Source organism: Hemiscyllium ocellatum, unplaced genomic scaffold (genome assembly GCF_020745735.1).
Source record: "Hemiscyllium ocellatum isolate sHemOce1 unplaced genomic scaffold, sHemOce1.pat.X.cur. scaffold_1700_pat_ctg1, whole genome shotgun sequence".
NCBI lineage: Eukaryota > Metazoa > Chordata > Chondrichthyes > Orectolobiformes > Hemiscylliidae > Hemiscyllium > Hemiscyllium ocellatum.
Genome location: NW_026867853.1, coordinates 59,363 through 71,975, shown reverse-complemented (window position 1 = coordinate 71,975; position 12,613 = coordinate 59,363).

Below are 12,613 nucleotides of genomic sequence, written 5' to 3'. Positions count from 1 at the left end.
GACAAGTGGTCGTTGCAGTATTTGATGTTCAACCATCAAATTTCAGAAAGGGTTGAGGAATTGAGTGGAAATGCATTTTTTTAAAAAATCGATTATGCATTCAAAATGTTACCAATGGAGTAATTTATGTATGGGTTTTGTAATTGGTCTGCCTATTTTACTTGTGTTCGATGTGGTTGACACTGACATCATGAATGTTGGTTGCTAATCTTTGATTTCTATTTGAAATCGTCGGGTTTGACTTGATCCATAGAGGATTGCCTTAAATACGAAGGGGTCTTTCATGACACCTTATACAAATGAAGGTCACCATGAGAGACATAAGGGCAATTTAGAACACAGTACACAAAGCTTATATATTTCATAACATTACACAGATGATTGGAAATGAGATGGAACGATGGACCCATTGAGACATGAAATCATGCAATATATGGTATGGGCAGTGGAAAACATCACCTCCACTTTTTTACATATATCAAGAATTCAAGAAATGGCAGATTTAGCGATCAGCTGCAACCTCCGTTAGTGACAATATATGACACTGATTGACGTGATGAGGATATAGTAAAAAATGAGGTCTGCAGATGCTGGAGATCACAGCTGCAAATGTGTTGCTGGTCAAAGCACAGCAGGCCAGGCAGCACCTCAGGAATAGAGAATTCGACGTTTCGAGCATAAGCCCTTCATCAGGAATAAGAGAGAGAGAGAGAGCCAAGCAGGCTAAGATAAAGGGTAGGGAGGAGGGACTAGGGGGAGGGGCGATGGAGGTGGGATAGGTGGAAGGAGGTCAAGGTGAGGGTGATAGGCCGGAGTGGGGTGGGGGCGGAGAGGTCAGGAAGAGGATTGCAGGTTAGGAGGGCGGTGCTGAGTTGAGGGAACCGCCTGAGACAAGGTGGGGGGAGGGGAAATGAGGAAACTGGAGAAATCTGAATTCATACCTTGTGGTTGGAGGGTTCCACAGGTATGAATTCAGATTTCTCCAGTTTCCTCATTTCCCCTCCCCCCACCTTGTCTCAGTCGGTTCCCTCAACTCAGCACCGCCCTCCTAACCTGCAATCCTCTTCCTGACCTCTCCGCCCCCACCCCACTCCGGCCTATCACCCTCACCTTGACCTCCTTCCACCTATCCCACCTCCATCGCCCCTCCCCCTAGTCCCTCCTCCCTACCCTTTATCTTAGCCTGCTTGGCTCTCTCTCTCTCTCTTATTCCTGATGAAGGGCTTATGCTCGAAACGTCGAATTCTCTATTCCTGAGATGCTGCCTGGCCTGCTGTGCTTTGACCAGCAACACATTTGCAGCAGTGATGAGGATATACATTGATTGGAAAGTTAGAAGTTCAATCGAAATGTTGTTGGATCTGGTCATATTTTACATCAGCAAATAGAATGCTGGTCCGCATCAAAACATCGCAGTAAATATTTTGATCACTAGACGTGAGGATTGTTTCACTGTCAAAGGTGGGGGGAAGGCGTTGAACTCATGAAGGGGTAGTTTGCGTTGACTCCATGTGCTGAAAAGTAATTAACCCAGCATTAGATGTCGAACATTGAACAACGGATTTGACAATGCCAAAATCTTAAAGGGTAAACTTGAGCACTACATTCTGTATTTCAAAAGCTGGTGGCATGTGCATCATAACATATCTCTGTCTATATCTCTCACAGCAAACTTGATAGCAATTGCAATTCTCTCACGAGGACGGTGTGGACTTTCCCGGTGCATCACCTATTACTTGGTGGCAATAGCAGTGAGTGATTTCATTGTCATCATTACCGCTGTTGTCCTGAACCGGATTGGACGCATTTACTTTCGGGACAGTTATCTGTCCACCACGCTTGCTTGCAGATTCGGTGCAGTGCTGGTTCGTTGCAGCCGGGATGGTTCAGTCTGGTTGACCGTGGCCTTCACCTTAGATCGCTTTGTAGCCATTTGTTGCCAGAGAATGAAGGCCAGATACTGCAAGGAGAAAACTGCATCGCTGGTGATTGGAGTAATCTATGTCTTGAGCTGCATCAAGAACGTCCCTTTCTACTTCATCTATCAACCTTTGTACACTGTAAATGGAGTGGGCTGGTTTTGTGACGTTCGAGTGATCTTCTACACTCGGCCAATCTGGCAAGTCTTTGACTGGTTGGACCACATATTAACACCTTTTCTACCATTCTTGGTCATCCTGCTTCTGAACAACTTGACTGTAAGGCACATCTTAGCAGCCAGCAGAGCACGCAGGAGGCTCCGTGGTGCCGACAATCGTGGTGATATTGAGATGGCCAATCGCAAGAAGTCCATAGTCTTGCTCTTCACAATCTCCATCAGCTTCCTCCTCTTGTGGGCAAGCTATCTCGGGCATTTTCTCTACGTGCGAGTTACAGGTGAAGGCTACTTCTCTGGCCTGGATTTTAATGACCCACGGTACATCGTTCAAGAGATGGTTAATATGCTTCAGTTGCTCAGTTCCTGCAACAACGTCATCATATACGCAATCTCCCAGGACAAGTTCCGAGAGGAGATAAAGAAGGTGCTGGTGTGTCCTTTCAGCATGCTCACTGCTGGATTTAATCAGGAAAAAGTGAGAAGAGAGAAACGCTAGTCATGTTTCAAATCCTGCAGAGCGAATCTGTACCTCATCAATCTCTTGAAATAGCATGTAATGGGTTCCTGCTCTCTTGTTAACAATATTGATACTTTTACTCCTTTGTTTCTAATGCACCATTTTGTGGAAAAAGAATGTCTTTCGTTGCACTGTTAATATTGTCTGTAATATTGAGCTGTACAATAAGGTCACCTTTTAATGTGTCTGCTCCAAACATAATAAACCTTTCTAACCTCCCTTCCCAAAGGAATTTTTCATTTCTGGAATAATTGTAGGAAATATCCCTTGTTCTCTATCCAGGTTTATGATATTCTTCATTTAGTAAGTTACCAGGAACTGAGCCACAGTCCTGGTTCTGACAAATGTTTTTTTTTTCAGAGGTGTAGCAGCACTTCTTCCTTTTCAGCATTTTACCTCTCCTGATAAATCCAAGGATCCAAAACGATTTCTTAACAACTGTATAAGCATTACTGGTTAACTGGTTAACTTCAGAGAATACTGCCTGACCCTTTGTGCTTTGCCAGAACCACACTCCCGACTCTGTTCTCCAGCATCTACAGAGCTCACTTTCACCTGATTCCAGCCAAAGCCTCTCTCCTGCATTTCCGAATCTCTTCCAAATCTCTGGTACATTTAATATTGCTGAATGTATAATATGCCTCCTTCTTCTTCATTGTATTCCCATCAATATGGTGATTTATTCACTCTATCATTACGTAGCCTATAATTATTAGTCATATGCACATACTTAGTTTCCAACATATTTATCTTTCTTTTGAAATTCTCCCATTCTCATCCAATGATTTATCAACCATAATGCATTACTAATCAGCGAGGTCGCGTTCAAAGTGTAGATGCTTATGATCCAGCCGACGATATTAAACTTAGCCTGATATCGACCCATTTCCAAACAATTTTCAATATTTGTCGTATTCTGATTACTATTTTCCAAACGCTCCGCCATTCTGCTGTTCTCTGCCTGGCCTGTCTCATTTACTAGCAGCAGATTCCGGACATTTCCATATCTGGTACGACTGGAAATGTACTCTTCCAGAATCGTATACAACACACTTTGTACACATTTCAGCCTTTCATTCTCCCAGACTTTACAGTTCTCACAGTCTGCCCTAACGTATTTAAAATCTCAAAATATTACAACCTAACTTGCCCAGCGATTTTCCCTGACCTGCACGCCAGTGCTCTCATCTACTTCGTCCCCAATACTTGGAGCTCACTTGTAAATACCCACAAGCTCACCACTCTCTTCCTGCTTCTGACCTCCAGGCATGCAGGCCAGTGGCATCATATGACTGAGATGCTTTCTGTGAAATACTGCCTCGCTTGCCACCTTCATAATGATTTTGAAGAAGAGTTGTGTTTAACAGGAGGACGAAAATCCAACAGAAGGTGGCATTGAGAAGAGACGGCTCAGGATTCTGAGAGAGGTTTCCTTGCTCACCATAATTGTGAAAGGCTCCTTGAAGGATCATGCGACACAAAACAGTGGAGCTCCGAAATTAGATGACTGTAGTGTTTCCTTCTCTTCCTCCATCCTCGCTGAAACGCAAGAGAGAGAGAGAGACAGAGAGAGAGAGAGTGAGAAGACTTTAGAACGACTGGTAATATCTAAGGGAGAGCAGTTCATCAACATTTTGCATCATCTTGATCTTCAAATATGGCAGAAACTCGGGGAAAGCTTATGATACTTGGGCTATATAAAACGTGTGAGATTTTGTATTAACAAGGTATCCAGGATAGTCAGATCTGCATTAGGGTCAAACAGTTACAGTTCTTGAATAATACGTGGTTGACTTGGGCAATCAACTGTTCGCACTGTGCAGCATTCAAGAAAGAGAGAGGTTTCTGGAAGAGTCAAGCCAGAGGGTTATCATGCGACATCACGATAAGCAATCAAGGAGCAGTGCAGAGATGGCAGGTGAACCGGTGACCATTCGCCAAGGGAATAGAGAAAGCAGGAGCAGAAACGCAAGTATCCTTTGATCGGTGTCAGATGTATTATATTTTGGAGTCCGATTTGTTGAGCAACTTGAGTGAGTCTTGGTGATGGCGTGAGAGAAAACCACAGTGTCGTTGTGTCGAGGATACGCTGGAAAAAATAACGGAGAGGCTGGAAGGCAGATTAGTAGTCGTGTGTGACTCAATCGTTAGAAAGAACTACGTTTAATTTTGCATCGACATCGTGAGGACCATATGATGTCCTGTCTTCGGGTGCAAGTGTTTGAAACATAAAGAGAATCATTGCATAAGTAAGAGTAAAAAGATCAGTCATTGGGGTTCATGCTGGAACCAATGAGATAGCGATGGACAGCGTGGAGAACATGCAGGAGCCGTTCCATGGATTTAGGTGTAGATTGAAATGCAGGAACGAAACCACAGTAGTAATGTGGCCAAAATCTTCGAAATATTTTGGATGCTTCGAGTTTCACCATTTACGCAAAACCCAACACCATGACTTGAGGGGTGACATACAGTGGAGGAATTCTGATTTCTCAGACACTTGGATCATTGTTGCGCAAGCACAATGTTCTTCTGAAGAGATGGGCTTCTCCTCAACACAAAGATTACAACGTTTGTTGGAGGGGATGTAAACTTGCAGGGCCAGAGAGTGAGATGGGTAATGGGCAGAGATTGAAAAAAAAAACTGTGAAGGCAAAAAATGAGAGTGGGGAAGAAGTGATGGATGTCATGCGTATTGACAGTGCCAAAGAGATGGGTGCATTGAAATGTGCAAGACAACGAACAGGCAGGTGTGTAAATATTCGTAGAAATAAAAACAAAACTGGGGAGTAGGATCCAGAAATTGCTTTCCGGGTTATGATTTTGCTGCATTGAAAGAAAATATCTTGTATAGGTTAAGCAACTGTGCCCCTGTGCAACATTAAATAAGGCAGGTTCCAATGCATCCTAACTAGCAAGATCTATTTGCAAAAGTTCAGAATGATGTGCTTTTAATGTCAGTTAATGGAACTTGAAAGGTTTGTGTAAACAAGTGCATTCATATTACAGGAATTTCTGTTGTACCATGCAGCTTTCCTGCACTCTCAGTGGAGGAATACTTCTGGTAGGAAGTCAAGAACAACTGAAATGAAATAAGACTAGATGACCCATCTTCACAGACATCTTAGTGCGCTGATAACAGTACACAGAGCCAGAAGAAATGGACCGCATTATTTCCCTCTCAAAACCACATATATACCCATACATATATACCCAAGAAACTATCGAATGTAACAACATAATAAGTCAGATGACACAAACAACTAATTAGAAATGTCATAAGCATGCTCATTTACCACAGTTTTGTTTTTCTGAATTGAATGTGACCCATGAATGAAACAGAAATGAATGATCACGTAAACGTATTTGGGTTTATGATTTGGTCGTTTCTCTTGTTAGAAGGACTAAAGTTAAAGGTCTAGATATTTAATTGTGTTCTCATTAAGATTCAATAAATCGCTTCTTTCCTTGAACACCTGAAGCTGTACATTTACATGTACCACACTGGGAAATATATTTTGTAATTTTATGTGGTTTGTTCTACTTAGAACAGGTAATGTTTCCTGAACTTTTGCTATCCTGTATGAGTTTATGAGCTGTTTATATTATAACGAGAATTCGGTTTAGCACGCAGAACTATGAAAACTGTATTATGCTGTCAGACCGCAACGATCCCCTTTTGGAACTATTCATTCTGTAAGGATGATCTTTGCACAAGTCTCACTCTCTGGGCGCATTCCCACCTGTCGTTTACTCCTGCACCCCGCCCCCACATCCTAACTGCAATCAACTCTGAATATGGATACTGCCCCCGAAGGACAAAGAACAAAGAAACTTACAGCACCGGAACAGCCTCTTCGAAACTGCAAGCCTGCGTGGATCCAGACCCACTATCTAAACAGGCCGCCTATTTTCTATGGCTCTATTCCCTTTGGTACCTGACCATTCATTTGTATGTCCAGGTACATCTCACCGACTACCATTATTCTTGTCCTTCCACCTCTGCTGGCAGCGCATTCCAGGCACCCACCACCCTCTCTGTGAAGAACGTTCCCCTTACATATCCCCTAACCTCTTCCCATCTCACTGTGAACTCGAAACCCATAGATCTCCCCGAATATTAAGTCTGGTTCTTTCTCCGTAGAAGGTACCTGAGATGCAGAACCTTTCCAGTAACACACTTCAAGATAACTTAATAAAAAGTGTGATGAAGCACAGGTGGATTGGTTGGGTCGGGAGAAATTGAAATAAACAAGTGATCAATCTCTCTTGCTTTTGCAGGTGAGCTTTATAAAACAGTGGATCAGACTCACAGTCGAGGAATGGAAGGGCAAATAATAACAAAATCAGAGAGTTTTGCAGGGCAGAAGGGCACCATGTGATCATCTGCACCCACTCCAGCAAGAGCTCCACAGGTAGTACCACAGTCCAGCACTGCCTTGGCCGTCCCCTACCTTCATCCCTTTCAAACATATATTCAACTCTCATTTGAAACATTGTATGTTAACTGCTTCCAACACTCTCCCAAGCAATGCACTACAACTCAGAAAATCTCTCTGTGTAATGACGTTTCTCTTCAACTCGTTCCTCGTTGTCTTACTGACAATATTGAAGTTACGAATACACACGTCACTGACATATTAATTAGTCGAAGTAAAATATGCTTTGTACACGATTAAAATCATACACAATGTTAATTACGTCATTGGGATCACCTCCTTATCTTCTCACCTTCAGGAAAAACAAGACCAATGTCTCCAGTTTTTCCTTGTATCTAAACACTTTTTTTTTCTGGTACGATTGTACGAAATCTCCTTTGTACTCTTTCCAGGGCTTAAACTCGGCGCCATAATTGAAAACAATACTCTAAACGTGGACTCACCAATGATTTTTAGCGACATCATCATTTACTTGTTGTTTTCCTCTAGATCCCTGTTTAAAACCTCAAACATTCTCCAAGTCTTCTGAAATAATATTTCAAATTATCTGTTCACCTTCCGAGAATTATGTGGAATGAACCCTCATTCTATCCTCTCCTGTACTAATTTCAAAAATGTGCTTTTGAGCCCATTTTGTCTTTATATGTTTCTGACACCAAGATGTAGTCCCTCACAGATTTCTGCATTAAATTTCATCTGACAGGTAACTGATCATTTGAACAAATTTTCAAAGTCCATATTATGTCTCTCAGCATCGTCCTCACAATTCACAACTCTCACTGGCTTCGTATCATATTTAACTGTAGAAGTTTTGACATCAGTAAGCCACGCCAAATCAGAGAAAAGCAAGGTCCCAATACAGTTGGCAAGGAAACACCATTTTCAATTCATCTTCAGTTTGAGAAATGACCAGCTGTAACTATCATCTGTTTCATTTCCTTTCGCCAACATCGATTCCATGCTGCCAGAGACACACCAATCCTAAGCATTCCTCCTTTGGTAATTAACCTGCTATGAGGAACCGTATCAAAACATTTATGAAAGTCCAAATGTACAGCGTCCATAGCATTATCGTGATCTGCTACTTGGGTCACCTCATCAATGAAATGAAACAAACCTTTCAGACATGAACTGCCTTTCGCAATGCTTTGTTTGACTGTCTGGAATTACTTTAGTTTTCTCGACCTGTACATATACCGTATCCCGTGTTAGGTCTGCCATCAGTTTTCGAACTCCAATGTCAAACTTACTGGTTTGTCGTTTCGTCAGTTATTCTTTATCCCTTTCTATTGAACAAAATCTAGGGAGGCAGACCTTAAGCATTGACAAGATGCATAGTGGGAAGCCTCACCGTCCTAACAGTGGCTAGGTAAGACTCCGAAGTACAGCAGTAAGTTAAAGGGTTACATGGGATACAAGATCCTTGCTGAGCTACAGGCTGACCATTAAATAATAAGTGCCAGTATGGTTCGAGGAGGTCCCAAATCAGGGCCCACCTCTCGGAGTCAGTTCTAGTTGATGCTACGTATTCCAGAAGTGGGCAGGAGTGAAAGTTACCATCGAACATTTTGTTTACAGAGATCAATTACAGATGTCCTTGATTAGAGGAACATTGTAAACTAATTGGCGGGGCTTTGCACGCTTGACCAACTAAGCTACATGCACAAGTAATAGATCACAATGGGGAAACATTAAGCAGGAGGACGGTGGGGCCTTGCACAGAGATTCTACACTTCAGCATTACCTTCTGGTGAGAGATGAACTAATTTATGTACAGGAGGCTGTGAGACAGCTTATTAAAGCTGCAAGCCAAGGACTAATGCTCTGTTGCGTGAGTGGCATTTCAGAGAAATCGTTGCTTAACCGGGAGGGAAGCCATTCACAGCAAAATGATTTCCACAAAGTCTGCTTTTTTTTTACATAATCAGTTGAGCAGGTCAGGAGCTTCAGTGAAAGAGGAATGTAAGCAGAGCCAGGAGATTGTATGGACAGGTAGGCTCAGAATCGGAGAGATAGTCCTCAGAATAAGAGGCCTCAGCGCTGTTATTTCTGGAGTCTGGGGCTCAGTGCCCTGAGGAGCCAGGCGGATGCTGATCAGCTGAAATTATAATGGGACAGAGTGCAGCAGCAGTGAAACAAAGCATCCACAATCCTGCTTAATGAAACTATCAAGGATCGCGAGAAGTGGAAAGAAAATAAGGACCATTAATCCATGCAGTAGGGCGCTGCTGCAGGACCCGAGCGATGAGCCCACCCAACTCCAAATGTCCCACCGGGAGCTGGGCTCCCTTTGAGGTGGTGTTCTCTTGGAATGATATTTGTGCGTCCACACGAATATTGCTTTGACTTTGACTACTGTGTGGTTTGCTCACAGAACCAGGTACCGGACATGTCCCCTCGGCTCCAATTTTCCCTGGTCCCAAGACTGGGTGTTCCTGCGAATGTAAACATTGAAGAGTTTTGGTTAACCTGTGCAGATATTTCACACTTGTCCCCTACTATTGTGGAAGCAGTATCAGACGTTGGAAGGATTCCCACTCATCTACTAAATACATTTGTTATTATTAGGCAATATTTGCAACAACTTCTTCGAGGTAAGTCTATGAAATTTATTTGCGAACAAGTGAAAGGGCCGATCATGCAAGCGAGTGGTTCGAGAACCCCTTCTTGCCAAAGTGTGTACAGCTACGCTCACAATCAGCTAAAATAGGCAGGATTTTTCCACAAGGCTCCGAAATGGTAGGTCACACCAAAAGCTCAACGAGAGTCAGTGAGTGGTTTAGCAAGTTTTCCTTATGCGAGGATGCAAGCATGTTGGTCCTTGCATTAGCTCCAAGGCACCCACATGGGCAGTTTACTCCTCAGTGGCCACATTTCCACAGTTAAAGTAAGGGCGTGCCATTGGTCCTGGGGTTTTGGCTGGCTTGTTCCCAGTCCCAAAGGTGTCATACCGGGTCCTGCTGTCGCGTTTCCCAGGGTCCTCTCTGGAATCTGTTCTCAACAGTAGTTGCTGGGCGGACATCTGAGGTTGATTCCACCCCCCACGTGCATGTAATCTCAATCAACCTCTTCAGTGTTGGCACACGGCGTGCATGGATCGCGGGGTTGTTGGGCATATATGTGTTTTGCCTGTATTTTTTATCGTGGCATGGTCTTGTTCTGGCCATAGCAATAGAAGATCACTGTTCACCCCATTTGCAATGAGAAATTTTTAGACAATTTGGAAGTTGACAGTACTGAATTCATGATCTGTGGGGGAAAAAAAACATTCACAGACCTCGAGCTCCAGGCAGCAAAACATCAACATTCAGTGGCCAACAAGCAAATGTGATTTCAACGCAAATCACAAAATGTTACCCTTTCTGCAAGCTTCAGTGACTCAGCGCTGAAGAGGTATCTTTCACTCTCTGTCAACTTTCATCCTTATCCAGTTTTTTTTTAGCATCCGTTGCTTCCTTGCTCGTTAAGGAATGAAACATTCACATTTCAGAACAGTCAAAATTAGAGAGTTTCAATTCTAACAACATTTTCATGCCAAATTGTCTGTGCTTCTGATTTAATCCGTGGCCCAGGGGAAATATAATGGAGTCTTCAGTAGTCGTCAAATGTGTCGCCTAGACTAAATTCAGCAATGTTTGAAAATCCTGATGCATGCTACTATAAGTACAACAGATTTGTACTCGCCAATAAAAAAAATGTTGATCACTAGAGTGGATCAGGGCGTGTTGCATCATGCTCCGGACCTTAGAGCGGGTCCAAGGCTTGTGAATTTGGATTCATCTCTCATAATCCTCGGACAAGCAAGTTTTTCTTATTACCAATCACCGTAAATCATAAGATGCTTGCACTATCATTGCCTTTGCAGAAAATTAGAGCCTCTTGAGTACTTACACGAAGAACTTGTGGACAAGTATCGTGAGCTGCAATAGGATTTTAACCAGCTTTCTGTCCCTGGACATCCCTCATGCTCGTTTGGCAAGGGATAACAGCAGCAATCCGGTCTGGGACGGAAATATTTTGGAACTTGGGGATTCGGGTGCTGGTATGTTGGGAGGGCTTACGAAAGAGTTCCTTGGACGCTGATCTCGATTATCTTTATTGAGGGCTGATGGCTCTTTGCCACTTCCTTAAACCCAACAACGGAATTTCTGATCTTAAATGTTGCACCTCGTCTGTTTACCGTGGCAAAACATAGTCTCCACTGAGCGGGGAAAAGGACGACGTTCCGTCTGCAAGAGATTGTCTCGAAACCCATGGCTTTGCTTTGATCATGCTTGTAGAGTGATTCGATCGCTTCCTCACCTCGACGGTCCCAGGCGCAGAGCAGTCACCTGCAGGTAAACAAAGAAGACACAAAGAAAGCCAAACAACAAAATGATACAACACCGGCGCCGAGTCCAATTCCTCAAGGCTTCACCAAGCCTGGCAATCAGCAACGTTTCCAATCCTGGACATTTAGATCTGCCCATCTTCCATCGCACCTCAAGGAATGAGCCTTCAGGCTCAGATCAGGAGTTTGGCATTTTATACATTTAGAGACACCATCTGCTTATTTTCTGCCTTGCCTCAGGGGACCAGCCCAGCAGGTCAGACAGCATCCAAGGAACAGGAGAATCAAAGTTTCGGGCCCAAAACGTCGGCTCTCCTGCTCGGTGGATGCTGCCTGACCTGCTGCGCTTTTCCAGCAACACATTTTCGGCTCTGATCTCCAGCATCTGCAGTCCTCACTTTCTCATGGGAACAGCCAGCAGGGGCAAGTCAGGATTAAATCCTTAACCAAATGTACTACTTGAATGTGGTCATTTCATTTTTTCGTCTTCCTTCAAGGGATCAGCCTGCAGGCTCAGGTCAGAATCATGCCCTTAATCAATTTTAGCAATTTGATTAGCTCCACACAATATTCACACTTTCTCATGCACCAATTCAAGTTATTGAAGGCACTAACATAGATTCACACAAGACCATCTATTGAAGGTGAAAAGACCAGTTGTTCAACAAATTCTCGAGAGGCAGAACTTGATCTTAAACATTTTATTCCACGCTGAATCATAGGTAGAACCTCTGTCCTAAGCGTTAATCGTTAGGACTCCGAAGCACAGCAGAAATTCACAGATCTATAAAGGAACCAACAACCAGGCTGAGACACATGCTGACCATTACTAATTCACATAGTGATGAATGTTCGAATTCACCTATGTTCTTTTTATCTAACCTTCACATTCCCTGATGTCTGTATTCTGATATTCACTTACGTTCTGTTATCTTCCTGTATTTTAATTCGCTTTTGTTCTTGCGGTCACGTGCACTTATTCTTATTCAACTATATTTTCTGTTTAACTTATGTTCACATTATACAATGTCGTTATTCATTCCTATTCTTATTTTCTTATTTTTTATGTTGTTTGTCTCTTATTTTCCCCTTCATTCTTCCCATGCTTTTATGAGCGTATTTTACCAATCATTTATGTTCTTAACCTTTGCTCTTGAAATATTTTAGAGATGTTCTTGTTCTCCTGTGCTCGTCCGTTCTTGTCTTTGCGTGTACTTATTCTCTTGTGT